The 22263-nt window shown below is 35.2% G+C and overlaps 1 pseudogene; it reads left to right on the top strand.

Annotated features, from left to right (window-relative positions):
- Nucleotides 1-16586: 16586 nt before the first annotated feature.
- Nucleotides 16587-22051, top strand: LOC142169739 (monooxygenase 2-like; annotated as a pseudogene).
- The last annotated feature ends 212 nt before the right edge of the window (nt 22052-22263 follow it).

The following is a 22263-nucleotide window of genomic DNA, read 5'->3' as shown; positions in this document are numbered from 1 at the left end:
TATGTGATTTACAACCTAGAAAATGAAAGATCTTCGAGTGTAGTTTCTAACTCTTCAAACCGTTTGTCATTTGGACATTCTTGCAAGAAGTTATGACCAAATTACCAAAGGCTGGCAGAGGAGTATGCGTATACGAAGCATCCGAGGCCGCGTCCGAAAGAAAGGCTGGCAGTGAAGTGTTGCCATATCATCTAGGTCCACATCCAAGCTTTGAAGAGGAGTGAAGCGAGGCCGTGTACGAAACCCAGAAATCTGGGCCTATAAATAGAAAGTCGGGGGAGGAGAGTATTTTGAGTATTGGGGGTTAGGGTTCTTGATGTGAATGGGCGATTTTAAGCTCAAATCAAATCTTTCCAATCAACCAAGGTAAGATGTTAATGATGTTTTGGGTTGATTCTTACGCAATATACATGAGTTCTAACATCATTCTTGCATCCAAATGCTAGATTTCATTATCAAATCCTCAAGAACACTAAAATCACCAAAGTTATGATTTTTCAAGATTGAGCTACTAGAGGTAATTTCAATGCTTCAAACTCGTTTATTATGAGTATTTAGAAGTATTTTAAGCATTTGTTACAAGTTTTAATGGTTGAAAGATTGGATTATAAAACTCTAGTTCATGACATGAATAGTACTTTTGAGAAAATAAGAGAGAAGATGAGTATGAATCTTGGCGATGAAATTGATGAATACAATGAACATATGGAGTTATTTGTTAGCAAAAGTTGGAAGTGATCAACTAAGTAATCACCCGAATTGTATATTTTGCAAGTGTTGATTATGAAAGACGATGAATACTAACTTGGTGGCATTGGACAATCGATGTAGTATCATTAATGATTTCGAATGGGTATTAAAATATAAGAATGAAGTTGAATGGTCTAACTTGTAAATCTATTTGGCGATTTGAGTTGTTGGAGGCTTGTAGCCAACTTATGAGCCATATATGGATATTGATCAATATTTTAGGTCATATTTTGATGTAATTAGGATATATAGTTATAGATATTGACTTGTTGGTGATGTTTGGGCATTTTAATCAATATTGGAATGATGGAAGAGGATTGAAAGCTTGTGGGAGTTAATAAAGCGAAAGCGAGGTAAGTTGATTAAAACTTACTCTTCTTGAAGGACTTTCTCTAAAATCATATTTCAAGTTAATACTTAAGTTGTTTGCAGATGTGCTTTCGTGCTTGAGGGGACAAACAAGTACGGATGTCTCCATGTACTAGAATATTATGTTGCATATGTAGTGTCATGCCGTTTTATAAAATTTTATTTTAAACCTTGTTGGAAAAATGACACTCAAGGTAAATGTTATAAGTTTTTATCAAAACTTACGTATTGACAAGATTATACATATTTGAGTGCTAAAGATAAGTTTTCAAGGAAAGTATTTCTTTTGAAAATTGACGAACAGAATAGCATTGTGGCATCTTTTAAAGATTATGTTAAATTGCTAAAGGCTTTAGCATGTAAAAGGTTTTTTATTTAATTTTTGTTCAAATGATTTAGATTTTATATAAATGCTATGAGTTGATAAAAAGAGATCCTTTGAAGCTACTATGCTATGAATCTATTTTTGAAGTATCAAATATTTTGGGAGTTACTTTTGTTCACCGAGATTGACTTCGGATATATTGTGTTCGTTGTCATGAAACTACACGTGCCGGTATAGGCGTAGATGCCCACTTTGTGGTATAGACTACGACTGAGTGCTCTCCCTCGATAGAGTACTATTTTTAACTATTATTAGCATGGTTGAGTCGATTCATACGGCACTACGATGTGACGACCTGAGCAAGTAGGGTATATGATACTTGCCGCTAGGTACATAACCTAGTTGACCTCCTTTTGTCGGTGATGGTATAGTACTCCCAGTGAAAGGTAAGGATGATTTTCTTATGTTTAGGCCTAAGTAGCCGAAAGTGATTTCAATGACTTAAAGCAAATGGAATGGTTTTGTATGATTTTGTCCAAAATCTTGGATTGATGTAAATATTTTAAAAGTTTATATTGTAGGTTATATTTCACTTGGCTTTTATTTAAAATGACAAGGGTCGTGAATTGATAAAATTTCTTATCGTTTTATATCAAATATTCGTGCATTATTTTTATAAAGTTTGTCCCAAGAACTTAAGTTAGAGAGAGTCTATGACACTTATTGAGTACCATTGTGGTGTACTCAGCCCTTAGGGGCGGGGCCCCCTCTAGGGCCCTGCTTACTTTACATATTTTAGGATGAGGTATGATACGTGGCATGCGATCGGGACTAGGATGACTCTCTTCCTGAGGTATATGGTGATGCACCACTCCTATTTCGTGGTAGCTATCATGTTATTGTTTTCTTAATTTATGCTAGTCGGGTATTAGCCCAAGTGTTTAATTCTATTCTTTGGTATCGAGGCTCCATAGATAGTTGTGAAAGGTTGTAGTAACGGGGTTGTACATGACATACATGAAAATATTTTTATATTACTTAGTCTCATTATTATTATCATGAAATGTGTCATGTGTGATTTCGAATTGAAAAATATTTTATCATTTTACTTGAAAATATACATGATTTTCAAGGAGCTTTCATAGTTAAATTGGTTTTCATCCATACGATTGGGTGAATCATATGTGTTAGTTCACTCGGGTCAGGTAGTGTGCCGGGTGCCGGTCACGTGGATTTGGGTCGTGACATATAGCCGAGGCTTTTTTGCCGGCGCTGTCATAGCACTCTTTTGTTCCTGTTAGAGGCTCTGTAGACATAGTGTGGGTTGTATTTATTTTTTTGGGAAGGTTAAACTGTTCCACTTTAACCATGATTGTACAATGTACTGTTTTGAAGACTTGTTAAGGACGTGACTAACGTAAATGAACAGGTGTTGTTCTCATGACTTCTTAGTGACTAATTAATGAAATGTATTCTTCTCTTTATTCATGGGTGAGTTGGGTAGACGGCACTATGCAGGCTTGCTCGACCAGGGTAACTCTGTTGAGAGCCGGTCGTAATCCCCAAGGTCGGGGAGTGACAATTCTTCACTCTTTGCTGCAAAATCCCGGTCTTCAACTATATAACGAACCCATTAGAACCACTGTTAAGAGTCACCCACTCTGATTTGGTCCCAAATATAAGCCAAACTCTAGTGCGATTCTAGCACATGAACACCCTCTCAAAAAAGCAATCGGCTAAATTCTCTTCCTTGTACATCACTTCCACAAGAAGCATAAACTCTGAGTCTTCACAAAACTGCACATGAATCGATAAGGCCAAGTATAGCACACATTCATCAAGTTCTTCGCTCGAATTACCCATGATGTTTTGTTTTTCTTAGTCATAATAACCCACAATTGCACCGATAACCAGAAACCACATAAGCATACAACCACGCACTCCAATCGTAGATAGTGGGCTCCCCCACTTAGCTTTAAGCTATAATTACATAAATCTAAAACCCACAAAGATTTCTCCTTCTCAATCACCATGATCTCGCACCTTTAGCCCGCCAAATTTCTCGAAATATTTTGCTAAGCTTTTCATAAAACATTCTGAATTATCAGCCACAATCGCACACTCGATCTCTTATTAGGTAGTAAGTAGAACTCTTCGTAGAAACTTCATCAACATCACGCAACTGCTAACCTACTCACAGGAGATAACCCACCTGTAGAGTTCCATGCCGACATCTTCCAACGACACTGCACATGGTACAACTACCATGAATTCAGTAAACCCTCCTAAGCCCATACTCGTCCACCAGTTGTACAAGTCTGTTCATTCCCCATTGACATCGACTGAAAGTCCGACAATACGCTCCAAACTCGAAGTCACGTTGCATCCAAAAATGATAATAAAGTTTTCACACCCCTCTCCATTTCAAGCAAACTCCTCTTTGCCATATTCAATCTTCCTCAGTGCAGTAGCCTCCATCTCAAACAAAACTTTGTGGACCTAGTCACCTCCCACCATAATTCCCAAATCGTTCTAAACTTTTCTCAAGGCACGTGGCTATCCTACCACAGAATCTATATGCTAATCTGCAACTCTCACTTCAGTTAAACCATCTCCTTTGAGCAACTTCTCGACCTCTGCTTTTCATACTTGACCTGCTTGTAATTCAACCACCACGAGACACCTCCCGCCATGTCCTTCCTTATACTTCTCTGCCCAAATGTTGCCTCAAACCAAATCCATACCTGTAGAACATGAACTAATAAATTGCTACCAACTCTAAACCTCATAGAAGATCATCTTTCTCGAGCCATCAACATTAGAAATACCAATTCGATTTCAAAACCGCGACACTCCGCTATCTCTGACAACCGCTTCTTAGGCACCACTTCACAACACCCTGCCTCGAAGGCAAATCGAAGAAGACTATAACATCGGCAAACCTTAATGCGTTCAAATAAGGATGACGACACCACGTCGCAAATGAGAATTCCCCCACGCTCAAAAATATCAAGTCTCGCTACTCCAACAACCAAAGCTTGAACATCCATAGACCGATTATATTTCCCCCCGCTGAAATTAAATACCGAACCCCTAAATCATGCACTGCGAAATCGTCCTTTCGAGTCATTCCCTGCCTCGACACACCGACAAACACAGGGATACAGGGCATGAAATGACATAACCCCCTTCCACAAGACGACGATAGTAACTCTCACGAGTATGCAGGGAAAATTATCCTGCACCACATCTGCAGTACCACTACAACTCCTCAATGCCCAATTGATAACTAGAGCTCCACGTCACATAAGATTAAGTAGAAAGGAAATAAAGCCATAAGCCTCAAAGGAATAAAACCACACGATGAGGAATCAAGAAGGGAAGTTCTCCTATAGCCATGTAGCCTCTCGAAGATAAGTACAGACATCTCCGTACCGATCCGTAAGACTCTACTAGACTTGCTCATGACTCGTAAGACCCAAGTGAACGTAGAGCTCTGACACCAAGTTGTCACGACCCAAAATCCACTATAGGTCGTGATGACGCCTAACGCTTCCGTCAGGCAAGCCAACGGCCGTTGATCAATTTAATTACTCATTTTATTACTTTCGAAATCATAAATTTTAAAAATAATTACACTTTTAAATCCACGGGAATGTACAAAATTATAGTTTTTAAGAGAAATGATAGGCGATGATAATTTACAAAATCGTAAGCATCAACTAGTATACCCAAAAATTCGATGTCACAAGTATATGAGCATTTACTAAGGAGTGCAATAATAATACAACATCTGTCTAGAATATAAATGAGACACGATAAATTAAATAATACGTTGGAGACTCTGTGGACTACGATGCGTAGCCTGGAATGCAGTTCACATAAAGTCTCCTCAATAGTTGCGCCTACGCGCCAAGATGATTACCAAATGAACATGTCAGATCCTGCACATTTAGTGCAGAAGTGCAGCATGAGTACGTAAATCAATGCGTACCCAGTAAGTATCTAGCCTAACCCCAGAGAAGTAGTGACGAGGGGTCGACATCAATACTTATTAGTGGTCCAATAAATCAACATGGTAAATCATAAACAGATAAGAAGCACAACAGTAGTAGTGAGGTAAAATTGTAATTAACACAATCTTCCAAAATTTCTTTCTAACGATATCAATTTCTCAATCTCGTATTCTATCTGAATAGCTCAGAAATATCAAGTGTCAATAACAAACGGATAAGAAATACCATATAAAATTCAAGGCATCAGTGGAAGGAAAATCTCGTGAATATTCGGATTGCTGTCGAGGCGATCGGCCCGATCCCATCATATCGTGTACACTACCGAGGGTCGAGCGGCACAAACCATAGATGCATCTATTATACTGCCGAGGCGAACGGCCCGCTCCCATGAGAGTGCGGTACATAATCTCGCCGAGGCATTTGGCCCGCTCCACAAGAAAGAAAAGGATTTATCGAATTACAAGACACGAGCTTACGATACAGTATATGAACACAAGGTGAGTATAACCTTTACCATTTTTCAAATAACTTGCCAATAACTCAAGGCAGTAAGGCTCGAACTAATATATATGTATTACTCGCCTTGGCTTCTATTTATAAACTTTTTATTCACCAAGTGGATGTTAAAACTGTATTTTTAAATGGTGATTTAGAAGAGAAAAATTACATGGAGCAACCTGGGGTTGTATAGTGTCTGGCCAAGTAAACAAAGTATGTAAATTGCTAAAATCACTGTATGGTCTAAAGCAAGTACATAAACAGTGGCATGAAAAATTTGATCAAGTATTGGTTAATGATACTTTTTCATCAATTGAAGTAGATAAATGTGTTTATACAAAATGTGTAGATGGTACATGTATTATTATTATTTGCTTTATGTGGATGACATGCTTATTTTTAATTTCTAGTCTTGATTTGGTACATAAAATCAAATTTTTCTTGTCTTCAAATTTTGAAATGAAAGACATGGGAGAAGCTAGTGTTATTTTAGGCATGAAAATTATAAGAGATGGCAATAACTCGATGTTGACTCAAGAACATTATGTTGAAAGAATTCTTAAAAACTTTGATTGTTTTGATGTGGTACCTGTAAGCACTCCTTATAATGCTAGTAGTCAATTAAAAAAGAATAAAGGAGATGTAGATCAAAATAAATATGCTCAAATTATTGGTAGCCTAATGCATTTGATAAATTTTACTAGACCTGATATTACATATCTTGTGTGTAGATTGAGTAGATATACTCAAAATCCGAGTAAACCACTAGTGGTTATGTGTTCACCCTTGGTAGGGGTGTTGTGGCATGAAAATTAGCTAAACAAACAATAATAACTAGATCTACCATGGAATCTGAGTTTGTGGCATTGGAATTAGCTGGCAATGAGGTCGAGTGGTTAAAGAACCTTTTGGCAAGTATTCCGCTAGGAATAAAACCGACATCTTCTGTGTCGATGCATTGTGATTGCCAAGCTACAATAGCCATTGCTAAAAATAAGTCATTAAATGGGAAGAGTAGACAGTGAATTTGGACGATCCTCTGACTAAACCTTTGGGAAGAAAATTAATCTCTGAAACATCGAGGGGAATGAGACTATTGCCAATTTGAGTTATATCAACAGTGATGGTAACCCAACCTATGTGATTGGAGATCCCATGAATTAAGTTCATATGGGTAATAACAAGTCATTAGTTGATCAAATCTGTGCTATTAAATTATGTCCCTTCCTATAGTGTGTGTATATAGTGTAAGACCGCAAGGAATGGGAGGCTGAATTATTAAACTCTTAATCCAATAATCCATAGTCTTTTTATAGGTGGTGTATTGTGCTGCAGAATACACTTGATGGATGGACCTATACGAGTGTGGAGTGGGGCCGCTCCTATGAAATTTGTGGCGAAATTTCTAGAGCACTCATGAAAACCAGGCGCGCGCATGGCCTATTAGCGCAAAACCACGATAAACAACAAAGTGTGTGCGGGTATAATGTGATAGATAAGACACTAAACTTACAGAAGAATTCTTGGTTCATAGAAGTTCTAAACTTCATCAATTGTTCTGTAAGTTTATTCTTATTTTATCTAGGTCTGTAAGTTTAATCTTATTTTATCTAGGTTTGGTTCATAGTCCAAGAGACGCCGGATTCGACACATTATGCTCATTGGTGAAAACCCAGATTTTTTTTTTCATTATGATATCCTTTTTTTAGCTATGTGGGGGATTGTTAAAAAAATAATAATTTTAATATCTCAAAAGGTATATTCAAATTGATGTCCAGATTCATTCTCTTAATGGGTCTTTATTAGACCAATCAATTTGAATATATTTTAATGTGTGTAATAGTAAATTAGAATAACTTTGAATATAATATTTTATTACCATTGAATGGGTATCAAAATTAGTTATTTTTGTAACTTTGAATTTGACCAAAGGTGGTCTTGTGTGACCGTTTCCTTAACGTTGATTTTGATAACATTTCCTTAACTTTGATAATAATGTTTCTTTTGGTCTTAAATGATTATAACGTTGATTGCCTTCAATGAATTTGACGTTTTGGCATTGAATCCTTAATGGATTTTAACGGTTTTCATTGCATCAGATGTCCATCTCCTTTTGGACTATATATAAAAATATTTGCTTGTGTTCATTTGTAGTAGAGTGAACAAAGTTAAAACTTTTCTTCCCTTTTCTTTAGTGTTGTGTTTTCTTCTGATTAATCTTTGTTGTCTCTGCTCCTAGTTATACTAGAAGAGCTTGATGAATCATGGGGAATACGTCTAATAATATTTATCATGGTATGAGCGAAATATCCGTAAGGACAATGTCCATGACACGCCTCAAACTAAATCTTATTCTCCATAATTCAATATATTTACAACAAGGAATGTCCATGAAAGTTTAATAATCAATTATCAGTTGGAGAACTACTATAATATAGCAGGAATACCACCAGCCAAAGCAGCATGAAGCCACAAAAGGAGCAAATGGAGATAAATGAGGACATTGTCATAGTAGGTGCTGGAATTGCTGGACTTGCCACTTCTTTGGCACTTCACAGGTATAGAAAGAGTACCAAAGCGCAATATACGCTAGAAAGTACGGGATGTTCAAACCGAACCAGAAAGTCGCACCAAATCGAAAAATCAAACCAAACCAATTAAAAAACCCGACTAGGTTTGGTTTGACTTGGTTTGGTATTGAGTAAAAAAATCTGAACCAAACCGACATATAAATATATAAATTTTATTTATATTTTTAAGATTTTATAGTGATTATTCTTTATATATATGTTTAAGACTTTATATTGAATTTTCTTTAAAAAATATTGAAATATTTGGGATCCTCTCATGTGTTAATCTTGAAAGTGTACATTAACGAAAATTATTGTTAGACGACTAAGAAAATAACTATCATGTGTTACTAGAAAAATTCTCCCATTAGAATATTTTAATAGATCATATGTTTGTTAATTTTTTCAATATTTACTAAACATATATTCACTTATCAAAACTTTATCTATAACTTTAACGAAGTAAGATTGGAATACTCATGTAACAAAAAAAAATCCGAAAATCCGAACCAATCCAAACCGATATAGTTGGTTTGGTTTGATTTTGATAAAAACCAAACCTGTTTTTATGTGTTTTGATATAGGGGTCCATGTACACCCCTACTAGAAAGTACTTACTCTGTCCAAAGTATGTGTTCATACTTTGTTTTATGTGTTTCAAAAAGAATATTAATTATACTTCCTTATCTAGAAATAACTTAACTTTAAACCTCCTACTCACTACTACTAATAAACATCTATGGCTTGTGTCGGATCACATATTTCAAAAAAAAAACTTTATTTTTTTCTTAAATTTCGTGTCGAGTCAAACACTGTCACGTAAATTGGGACGACGGGTGTAACAATTTTTGTGTGTCATATTTAACGGTCACGTATGCTATGTTCCATTTTATGTGAAATACTCTTTACTTCTTAGTCTGATACAAAAAGTTATGATACATTTTTATAGTTAGAAATAGTTTAACTTTGATTTCTCAATTTATTCTTAATGATATTTTTTATAACCACAGAAATATCATGAAATGTTTAAGATCATAAGTTTCAAAAGTCTTTCATTTTTCTTTCTTAAACTCGGTTACCGTTAATTAAACACATTCACATAAAATGATAAGGAATATGTTATTATCAGAGGTAATATAGGATTTAAAATTAGCAAGTTCAGAATTGGTATGATCTTATTACATAATATATGCATTTTAATTAACTTTTTTTTTCTTTCCATCTATACATAATTCAAGCTGATGAAAGTAATGGATTCATTTTTTTTTTATACAACCTCATTACTTTAAGTAATGATTTAATGGATTTAATTGAACCCATGAATTCGACACCAAATAAATTCGCCTATATATGGTTATATATTTTGGTGCATGGTCTTTACGTACGTGTTTTTGATAGAATTACTGATGGTTCTTTTGTTCTTTAGAATGGGGTTGCGGAGCTTAGTGTTGGAATCATCAGACTCTCTTCAAACATCAGGATTTGCCCTTGTTTTATGGACCAATGCCTGGAGGGCACTGGACGCTCTTGGCGTTGGAGACACCCTTAGAAAACGTTCTCTCCAGTTTAGTCGGTACGTGTAAGGCCACGATAAGCTTAATTCGGTTATTATTATATATATTAACTTGAGTTTGTTGTAAGAACCCGTAAATTTTAAATTTTGAATTTGCCTCTCTTTATGCCTGACCTTTTTGAATAGTCATCTCAGTTGATGAGCGTTGTACTTATCTCCAATTTAGCAACTAATAACAGTCAATCACGCAATTAGAACTACGTATTGTTTGGTTGTTCTTCTTTAATGTAACCTGCCAACATAACCTTTTAATTTGTCTCTATCTACTTCCTATAAATAATTTTTTTAGTTGACTGTCACGTATATTGTTAATACTTTTTTAGTGTGGAAACTTTGGAAGGAAGGTATATGTCCCTCTAAAATCTGATATTTTATATATATATATATATATATATATATATATATATATATATATAAAATAATTTTTCCTACCAAAGGGTGATCAATTGACCACCCTTACCAAAGTGTAGCTTCGCCCCTGTTCCCAGTATTTACCGAACACGTAAAAAGTATTTGCTAAAGATGCATATATTTTCCGTTTTTATTGCAACTCCAAGATCCAGCTATATACACCGCAATTATTAGCATACCTTTTTCTTTAATTTCCACTGAAGATAATGAGATATATATGCATACCTTTTCCATACAAGATAAATGAGAGAATATTTTATTTATCTACTTTTTCTACGGAAGATATAATGCCACTATTAGGGGCGTACAAAAAAAACCAATAAACTGCATCAAACCGATAATTCGAGTCAAACCGAAATAATAAAACCCGATGTGGTTTGGTTTGATATTGGAAAATAAAATCCGACTATAATTGGTTTGGCTTGGTTTTAACTTTAAAAAGTCAAACCGAAACCAAATCAACTCGATAGTACATTTATATAATTTTTAAAAATATTTTATACATATAAATATTTATTGTAATGTAATTTATAAATATTTCTTAAACCTTTTCACAGTTTTATCTTTTAACGTATTATTTCAAGTTTAGACTTAACATTCTTGAATGGTAAATAAATTTTATAGCCCATAAATATAGTAACTCAAACAAAGTTCAAATCAATACTAATGCTAACAAAAAAAATTCAGTTCAATACTAGGAAGGACGATAGCGTTGGATAATTATTTTAGTTTTACATTGGTTTATAATGAAAATGCATAACTTGGTTTATCTTTTTCTTTAGTGCTTAGTTATGTAATTAATATTAGTACTTATTAGCTATACTTATTTTAGCATGATCTATATAGTATTTTTAGATTATGTTAATTTTTATTGTGGCTTATTAATTAGCAATATTTGTTTTATGTAATTTTATTATTTTATCTTTGTTATTGAATATTTTAGTATAATGCTATGACTTATCTCATATTATTGTGTTAGTTTCTTGGAAAACACATTATATAGTTGTATTTTACTAGGACTTAAGAAATATTTGGAGCACAAGTTACATATTTTATGCTATGAAGACTTTACCGGAAAAAAATCCGAAAATCCGAAAAAACCCAAAAAAAACCGAGATTGAAAAACCTGACTTTGTTGGTTTGGTTTAGTTTATAAATTTAAAAATCCGACACCATTGATTTGGTTTGATAATTGAAAAATTCAAACCAACCCGACTTATGTACACCCCTAGCCACTATAGTATGTTTTTGATATATGCTGGAAATAATTTCCTAGTTTGTGGCTGGACTCGAATTTTTAGTCGGGACTTCAATGCAATACATGAAACCAGATGAAAAAACAAAAAAGAAAAAATCAATTCCAAGAAACATTTACGAGATGTTATAAAATAAAGATTATAAAAGAAATAAACTGAAGACAAGTATAGAGGGAGATTGATATTTTATTCAACTTTCAAAGTTATATTTATAATGAACTGAAAACTCCTCTATTTATAAAAGAAAGGAAGCAGCTGCGAGGCTTTTCAGGAAGCAGCTGCAAGGCTTTTCTTTAGCTATTTATAAGTTGTCTGCATGAGCTGCTTGCAACCTGCATGTTTAATAAGAAGCTGCTGCAAATCATTTCATTGAGTTGCTTTCAACGTGCCTGCATCAGCTGCTTGTAAGCTGTCTGTATGAGTTGCTTGCAACCTGCCTGTTTAATAAGAAACTGCTGCAAATCATTTCATTGAGTTGCTTGCAACCTGCCTGCATCAGCTGCTTGTAGATAAACTTCAACAGAGTACTAAATGGATAATCTTTTTCTGAAAGATTATCTATAGCGGAGTAATGAATGGACATCCACAAAATAATATTTTCATAACACTCCCCCTTAGATGTTCATTAAAAGATAATGTGCCTCATTAAAACCTTAGTAGAAAAAACCCATTGGAAAAAAACCTAGTGAAGAAAAAAGAGTACAAAATACGCATTTCTAGCTGCCTCATTAAAAACCTTACAAGAAAAACTCCATGGGAAAAAAACTTAGTAAGGAAAAAAGAGTACAATGCGTATTTCACTCCCCTAATAAAAACCTTATTTCAAATATTTGAGTCTCCGCATTCCAATCTTGTATACAATCTTCTCAAAAGTTGAAGTTGGCAAAGACTTAGTGAACAAATCTGCTGGATTGTCACTTGAACGGATTTGTTGCACATCAATGTCACCATTTTTCTGAAGATCATGTATGTAGAATAATTTTGGTGAAATGTGCTTCATTCTATCTCCTTTTATAAATCCTCCCTTTCATTGGGCTATGCATGCAGCATTATCTTCGTATAAAATTGTAAATCTTTTATCACATTCCAAACCATATTTTTCTCGAATAAAATGAATCACTGATCTCAACCATATGCATTCCCGACTTGCTTCATGAATTGCTATTATCTCAGCATGATTTGAAGAAGTAGCAACAATAGATTGCTTTGTGGAGCGTCATGGTATGATAGTACCTCCATATGTAAACACGTACCCGATTTGAGATCGAGCTTTATGGGGATCAGATAAATAACCTGCATCTGCATAACCAACAAGATCTGCACTACCTTTGTTAGCATAAAACATACCCATATCAAGGGTTCGCAATATATGCTTAATCCCATTCTAATGTCTCCGTATAGGAGAAGAGCTATATCTTGCTAGTAAATTAATAAAAAATACTATGTCAGGCCTTGTAGCATTAGCAAGATATATAAGTGCACCAATTGCACTTAGATAGGGTGTTTCAGGACCAAGGAATTCATCATCCTCTTCTGGAGGTCGGAACGAGTCCTTATTCACTTCAAGTGATCGAACAATCATTGGTGTACTCAATGGGTGCGCTTTGTCCCTGTAAAAGTGTTTTAAGACCCTTTATGTATAGGTAGACTGATGGATAAAGATCATGTATGCTAAATGTTGAATTTGCAGACCAAGACAAAGTTTTGTCTTTACAAGAGATCTCAAATTCTTTCTTAAGATATTCAATTGCCTTTTGGAGCTCTTCTGGATTTCCAACAAGATTTATGTCATCAACATAAACAACAAGTATAAGAAATTCTGATGTCATTTTCTTTATAAAAATACATGGACAAATAACATCATTTATGTAACCTTCTTTCAATAAATATTCACTAAGGCGATTATACTATATGCGCCCAGATTGCTTTAAACCGTACAAAGATCTTTGTAATCTGATTGAATATATTTTTCGAGATTTTGAATTTGCTTTAGGCATTTTAAATCCTTCAGGGATCTTCATATATAATTAATCAAATGAGTCATATAGGTAATGACTTACATTTAAATGGCATGACATCTTCAGGTGTCTGGACTGCAGGTCCGATCCTCACAATCTTTTACAAAATTGTGCACTATATTGTATCAAATATATCGTCGACGATCATTTCGTATCAGTTCGCAAGCGACATAACTTGTTGAGATCTCATCACTTTCTTTATTTTCAGGTACCTGAACTTCTTCTGGGGTTTCATGAAATGTTATGTCATGGGCTCTTCCAGAGCTTATTTCCTCCTTATTATGATCATTTGCTCCTATTCTTTTCAAGGATTATTACCTTTGGAGCCGATTGGTCTACCACACTTCATGCGTACAGTAAACTCTATCCTTCAGGGACTTTAATTTTAATAGGAGCATTTGCAGCTGAAATATGATATTTAATTTTGGATCAGCAAATGCATCTGGCATTTGACTTGAATTATCTTCTAAGCAAGGATCATATTAATGATAATTCGATTCATATAGCATATTTTCCAGCTGTTTTATTCCATCCCCCAAATGTTAGAAAAACTAACTCATATCCCCAATCTTCTTTGGAAAATATATCTTTGTGCATTGTAGTAGAGAAATTAATCATATACCACACATCAAAAGTTATTAGATAGTAAAAATATTTGGTTTTTCATCCTAAACCAATTGTGAGGGGGGGACTTATCATATTTTGTTGGTCTGATGCATACAAGTGTTGTTGTATGCAATTTAGAAAATCTTAGACCAACACATTAGGCTTTGTTCTTATAAGCAATAGTTTAGCCATTAATAAGAGGTATTCAATGCTAAACTAGCTTGGATATAAACCAGTATCATCAAGGTGAACTATCTTGATTTCATAATCTGAAAATTATGCTCTTAATTGAGAAAAACAATTTCAAATGCCAAACTGCAGGTTGACAATAAACATACATGTAACCATCTTATATATGCATCTATAAATGGTTCACATGATAGGTAAATGAACCCATATTCACCTTTGATATATTCCAGAATTCGGAGATTTTAGTCCAAATTTTAGCTGGTATAATCAAGTTATTATGAGAACAAGCAACAGAAGAGAATTCTTGAAGAATCTTCTAGTTCTTCAGTATATGCTTATCTGAATTCTCAAATAGCTTATTTGAAAATGGCAAATGAAAACTTTAAGTTTATCATGGCATGTGCTGTCTTTAAGTAAACTTCTGATTTACTATGGCATAAACTTTTGCATCAGTAAACTTCTGATTTATTGTGACTACTTTTGTATCAGTAAATTTCTGATTTACTGTGACTGCTTTTGCATTAGTAAACTTCTGGTATATTATGACACATGATGTAGTACAAATTTGAAGAATAAGGCAGGTATCTTCTCACATACATATTTACCCCATATGATTGTGAAAACATGAAGATTTTCAATCTTTCAATCATTTGTAGTCTTAGTATGATAGTCATATGTATTAGTAAACTTCGATTTATCATAACATATCTTTTGACCACAATAATGACAAATAAGCTCTTCGGGAGCCTTCCATTTATTGTCCACAATCAAATATTATTCAGATACTACTTGTGTCATGTGTTTTCTAGACAAACAGTTAGCTCTCTAGGAGCATTTGTTGTACTACCAAATATTGCTTAGACACTTCTGGTGTCATGAGAGAAAATCATAATCAAATGAACAATATAAAGCTAATTCTAAATTTATAAATGACAAAAATTAAGAATTTTAATATTTCTACTACTAACTTTGTGACAAATATCTCCTTCAAGGAGAAATATCATTAACATCTGAATATTTTGTATCAATACGGCAACCACATAGTCATTGCATCTTTTAAGGAAAGATGCACGAGTTGTTATTTCCTTCGGGGAACTCAATCACTAACCATAATATATTAATGTGGTTGTAGTAGAAAGCATTCTATAAGAATGCTTTTGCCTTAGAATGATACTTAATAAAATTATCCAAGATATTTTACGTACAACAAGTACGTGTGGCAATGATCTTTATGCTACAAAAATAATATTTATATCCTCTATTATTCTACCTCTTCAGAAAGTGAGTTGTGGTATTTCTTCATTCACTCCAGGGAATGAAAATGTACTTCAAAAATAACTTTGAATAGCTCATTATTTTGTTTAAGCACATAAAGATACTGCTTCAAAATATTTTCCTACTTCAGGAGGAAATTTCAATTGTGTTACTTCTTCATGAGCAAATTTAACATACGAAATATTGAGTATATATTCTCTCAATCATATTAACTCTTTTGGAGGTGAATTGTAATATATTTACAATAAGAGCGCGTTCATATTTATGACTTTATTAATATTATCACATTCACTTCAGGGAATAGATTAATATTTATCAAAAATTCTCATCCTTCAGTTAATCGAACATAATTATCTGAACGCGCATTAATCACATCAAATTGTGATGCTTTAACCTCTTTTAGAATATTTAGTACTTCAGGAGCAAATCGAGGCGTGCATGTAATATAGAGAATATTTCTCTAGCTTATCTTTAATTGTAACCATAGAAAACCTAAATTATCACTTCTGGTGGTCATAGGCATATACCACTTCTGGTGGTTAACAAAATTTAGTTATAATGAGATATACGAAATATAACCACTTCTGATGGTTGTATATTTCTTGCAAACTCTGCTGGAGTTTAAGTGGATCTAACAATATTATCCACTTGTAATCCTTTTTTAAGATAATAAGGATGAAAATAAATACCAAAATAGGTACTGTATACGTAACATATAACCAAGCAAGCGATGATAAAGATATTAAAATATAAGCAAAAGGCTCAAATTAAATTACGCAAATTTGGCCACTCCATATGTAAGTGATTTATACATCACTACTGCCAAGAAGAAAAACTCACCACCTCAAGGATATAATCTGCCTTATGATGCTCGGAATGAACAAGATCTGACCACGGACATAAGAGTGTCGCCTTACATCGGAGATGAACAATGAAATAGAAATTAAATTCGATGTAAGTGCTCAAAATGGCAGAGTCTCATACTGATAACATGTTATAAAATAAAGACTATAACATAAATAAACTGGAGACAAGTATAGAGGGAGATTGGTATTTTATTCAACTTTCAAAGTTATATTTATAATGAACTGAAAACTCCTCTATTTATAAAAGAAAGGAAGCAGCTGTGAGGCTTTTCAGGAAGCAGCTGCAAGGCTTTTCTTTAGCTGCTTATAAGTTATCTGCATGAGCTGCTTGCAGCCTGCTTGTTTAATAAGAAACTGCTGCAAATCATTTCATTAAGTTGCTTGCAACCTGCCTGCACCAACTGCTTGTAAGCTGTCTGCATGAGTTGCTTGCAACCTGCCTGTTTAATAAGAAGCTGCTGCAAATCATTTCATTGAGTTGCTTGCAACCTGCCTGCATCAACTACTTGTAGATAAACTTCAACAGAGTACTAAATGGATAATCTTTTTGAGAAAAATTATCTATAGCGGAGTAATGAATGGACATCCACAATATAATATTTAAAAGTTATTTTCTGATATATTTAGGTACTAAAAATGTGTTTCAAGGACAATATTTATAATATTAGTTAAATGGACAAATGACTTCCACGGAAGATAATTACGACCTTTTATTTATGTACTTTCTCCACAGGATAATCAGAACTTTGTCGTTTTATGTCTGCTTGTCTATTTCTTTATCTTTTTTTCTTTTATGTAATATCTCTAGCTTTTTGTCTGATCTATCATGTAAAGCTTTTGAATTGCATGCATTTCAGATGATGAATCGATAGAAGGAAGTCCAGTCAAAATGACGCAATTTGCGCTAAGTATGGCCAGCAACGTGTCAAAAGAAGCATACAATATCCTACAGAGAACCTCACTAGATAGCTTATATTAATTGTGCCAAACTAAAATTAAGATCGCCATTGAATAAAATGAGAGACAATATAGTCAAAAGAAACACTTGTCTAGTTGGTGATGCACTTCACCCAATGACACTTGATATTGGTCAAGGTGGATGTTCAGCATTAGAAGATAGTGTGATTCTTGCTAGGTGCATTGCTGACACTTTTTCAAGAAAATTACCAACAGGAATGGAGAAATTAGAAGATGATGAATTTTACAATAGAATTAAAGTTGGTTTGGAGAAGTATGCAAAAGAGAGAAGATGGAGGATTTTTATCCTTATTAGCACTTCATATTTGGTTGGTTTGGCACAAGAAAGTAATGGGAAGGTGATTAGCTACTTGAAAGAGAAATTCTTGGCTCAATTTACCATTGAAACTATTGTTTACCCTCGGATAACAATTGAATTTATATGCGATTTTAAGAACCTGTAGTCTAATTTGATACAAAGTGAGAAATCAGATTTAATTTGGAAGAATAAGTAGAAAAATGAATGCAAACCATGCAGATTGAACAAGTTAAGCCTCGCAAGGTTGATTTCCTTCGCATTTAGATGTGATATTATTGAAGGAAGAATAATATGAACCAAGCTGAAAAAAATAGTATCTTGTTCTCTTAAGTATGTTACAATGAGTCCAATGGATTACTCCATTCCCTTAATATATACGGGGAGATGAAATCTTTAAGACACTATTTTATAAGAAATTATGTAGACCGTTGGCTCCCTTTTTGACTTAATCCCGTAATTTTTGCCGTAATGATTGGTCAATGGAGAGAATCACGAATACTTGTCATGTGAGTTGGCAAAGCTTTTCTTCGAGGTCGTTAGAAGCGGGGTCGGTCGTGCCCTCGATAAACTCGAGGGCAAATCTGATGGTCTTGTTCGAACCTCAATCCTCGATATCGAGCTCAGTTACATCTGTAACTTCGATCTCTTACGTAAGTGTCGAGCCTTGACCTATTATTACAGATTCCTCAATCAAGCATAGGGCTCGGTTCTACCCGTATATAGATAGTCCCCTCATTTTTTGGAGAGTAAGCGATTAAAAGCGATATGAACCCTCGGTCCTTACTTCGATAAATCATGACGACGGGTACATGACGTAGGTGATAAGAATAGTGAAAACGTCCCGTCAGTCTAGTCTTCGAGGCATTAAATGTATGTCAATTGGCGGTCGGCTACCTCGGGAGATGAACCGCCGCTTGAGGAACCTATAAATACCCTTTAATCCGTTTGTTAGAACTTTTGCGCTCAAATCCTTCTTGCGTTCTAAGAACTTCATCTTCTTCATCTTCTGGTTTTCTCATTGCCAACCTCGAAGCTTCCCCTTATCAACAATCTCTTTCCTTCATTTTTTATAAAAATGGCAAAAACTTCAAAGTCTGTTCCTCAAAAAGAAACTCCTTCTTCTTCAAAACCTTCTGAAAATGCTCCTCACACTGCTACTGAGGAACCCCCTCTCAGATCATACATCCCTACTGGGTTTCCTATTGTGGCTTATTTTAAGTTTGATAACACGCCCATGGTACCGGGTCGATGCGAACCGGTCTTGAGGTACATATGTACGATCACGGTCAACATCCTCGATACCACCTACGTTGAGGGTTTATTAAGTGTTTACACTTACTTTTTCACATTGGTTCCTCTAGACCCAGTTATCATAGCCTTTTACAAAAGATATGACGTGACGCTCGGGCAGATACATCCTTTATTTTGGAGGATCGTTATTCTGTTACGATTCTTTGTGAAAAAGGTCGAGGGATGTCCATTCACCATCGACCATCTCATGCGCCTGTATAGCCTGTGGAGGGTTTCTTAATGCAGGATGTTATTAAGATGTGATATTTCATTTATCATAGACCCGGTTATCATAACCTTTTGCAAAAGGTATGACGTGATGCTCGGGCAGATACATCTTTCATTTTGGAGGATCGTTATTTTGTTACGATTCTTTGTGAGAAAGGTCGAGGGATGTCCCTTCACCATTGACCATCTCATGCCCATGTATAGCTTGTGGAGGGTTTCTTAATGAAGGTCGAGGGATGTCTATTCATCATCGACCATCTCATGCGCCTGTGGAGGGTTTCTTAAGTGTTTATACTTACCTTTTCACGTTGGGTCCTCTAGACCCGGTTATCATAGCCTTTTGCAAAAGGTATGATGTGACGCTCAGGCAGATACATCCTTCATTTTGGAGGATCGTTATTCTGCTTCTATTCTTTGTGAGCAAGGTCGAGGGATGTCCATTCACCATCGACCATCTCATGCGCTTGTATAGCCCTCGACTTTATCGAGGAGGGTTAATTAAGCTTGCACGAAGAATAAGTAGAAAAATGAATGCAAACCATGCAGATTGAACAACTTAAGCCTCGCAAGGTTGATTTCCTTCGAATTTAGATGTGATATGATTGAAGCCAGAATAATATGAACCAAGCTGGAAACAATAGTATCTTGTTCTCTTAAGTATGTTACAATGAGTCCAATGGATTACTCCATTCCCTTTATATATACAGGGAGATGAAATCTTTAAGACATTATTTTATAAGAAATTATGTAGACCGTTGGCTCCCTTTTTGACTTAACCTCGTAATTTCTGCCGTAATCATTGGTCAATGGAGAGAATCACGGATACTTGTTGTGTGAGCTGGCAAAGATTTTCTTCGAGGTCGTTAGAAGCAGGGTCGGTCGTGCCTCCGATAAACTAGAGGGCAAATCTGATGGCCTTGTTCGAACTTCGATCCTCGATATCGAGCTCAGTTACATCTGTAACTTCGATCTCTTACATAGGTATCGATCCTTGACCTATTGTTCGAGATGCCTCGATCAAGCATAAGGCTCGGTTCTATCCGTATACAGATAGTCCCCTCATTTGTTGGAGAGTAAGTGATTAAAAACGATATGAATCCTCGGTCCTTATTTTGATAAATCATGACGACGGGTACATGACGTAGTTGATAAGAATAGTGGAAACGTCCCGTCAGTCCGGTCTTCGAGACATTAAAGGTATGTCAGTTGGCGGTCGGCTACCTCGGGAGATGAACTGCCGCTTGAGGAACCTATAAATACCCTTTAATCCGTTTGTTTGAACTTTTGCGCTCAAATCCTTCTTGCGTTCTAAGAACTTCATCTTCTTCATCTTCTAGTTTTCTCATTGCCAACCTTGAAGCTTCCCCTTATCAACAATCTCTTTCCTTCATTTTTTGTAAAAATGGCAAAAACTTCAAAGTCTATTCCTCAAAGAGAAACATCTTCTTCTTCAAAACCTTCTAAAAATGCTCCTCACACTGCTATTGAGGAACCCCCTCTGAGATCATACATCCCTACTGGGTTTCCTACCGTGGCTAATTTCAAGGTTGAGAACACGCCCATGGTACCGGGTCGATGCAAACCGGTCTCGAGGTACATATGTACGATCACGAACAGCATCCTCGATACCACCTATGTGGAGGGTTTCTTAAGTGTTTACACTTACCTTTTCACGTTGGGTCCTCTAGACCCGGTTATCATAGCCTTTTGCAAAAGGTATAATATAACGCTCGGGCAGATACATCCTTCATTTTGGAGGATCGTTATTCTATTACGATTCTTTGTGAGCAAGGTCGAGGGATGTCCATTCACCATCGACCATCTCATGCGCTTGTATAGCCCTCGACTTTATCGAGGAGGGTTAATTAAGCTTGCACGAAGAATAAGTAGAAAAATGAATGCAAACCATGCAGATTGAACAACTTAAGCCTCGCAAGGTTGATTTCCTTCGAATTTAGATGTGATATTATTGAACTAAGAATAATATGAACCAAGCTGAAAAAAATAGTATCTTGTTCTCTAAGTATGTAACAATGAGTCCAATGGATTACTCCATTCCCTTTATATATACGGGGATATGAAATCTTTAAGACATTATTTTATAAGAAATTATGTAGACAGTTGGCTCCCTTTTTGACTTAATCCCGTAATTTCCGCCGTAATGATTGGTCAATGGCGAGAATCACGGATACTTGTCATGTGAGTTAGCAAAGATTTTCTTTGAGGTCGTTAGAAGTGAGGTCGGTCGTGTCCCCGATAAACTCGAGAGCAAATCTAATGGTCTTGTTCGAACTTCGATTCTCGATCTTAGTTACATCTGTAACTTCGATCTCTTACGTAAGTACCGAGCCTTGACCTATTGTTCCAGATGCCTCGATCAAGCATAGGGCTTGGTTCTACCCGTATACAACTCTGCTGAGAATGGGTGATTTTGATTGTGGGAAACTATTGACATAATCTGGTTGAAGTGAAGATGTAAACTTAAGATGATAAGTTTGTTGCTATTATGATCAATGAGTAAGAGCACCTAGAAAAGAACAGTAATTAAAAAGTTGTTGTACGAACTAGCTTGTATGGAAGCTAAAGTTGCAAATGTTGTCACTCTATCATATGTAATTAAGGAGTTTATTTTTCAACTGCTATTAAGTACTCCCTTCCTCCAAATTTATGACGTTGCATTCAAATTGCAAGAGTCAAACCAATTTTTGTTTTATTATAATTTTTCGTAAGTCTTTCAAATACTTTGA

Source organism: Nicotiana tabacum, chromosome 15, assembly GCF_000715075.1.
Source record: "Nicotiana tabacum cultivar K326 chromosome 15, ASM71507v2, whole genome shotgun sequence".
NCBI lineage: Eukaryota > Viridiplantae > Streptophyta > Magnoliopsida > Solanales > Solanaceae > Nicotiana > Nicotiana tabacum.
Note: the sequence above shows the minus strand (reverse complement) of the source record. Positions and strands in the feature narration are given on the sequence as shown.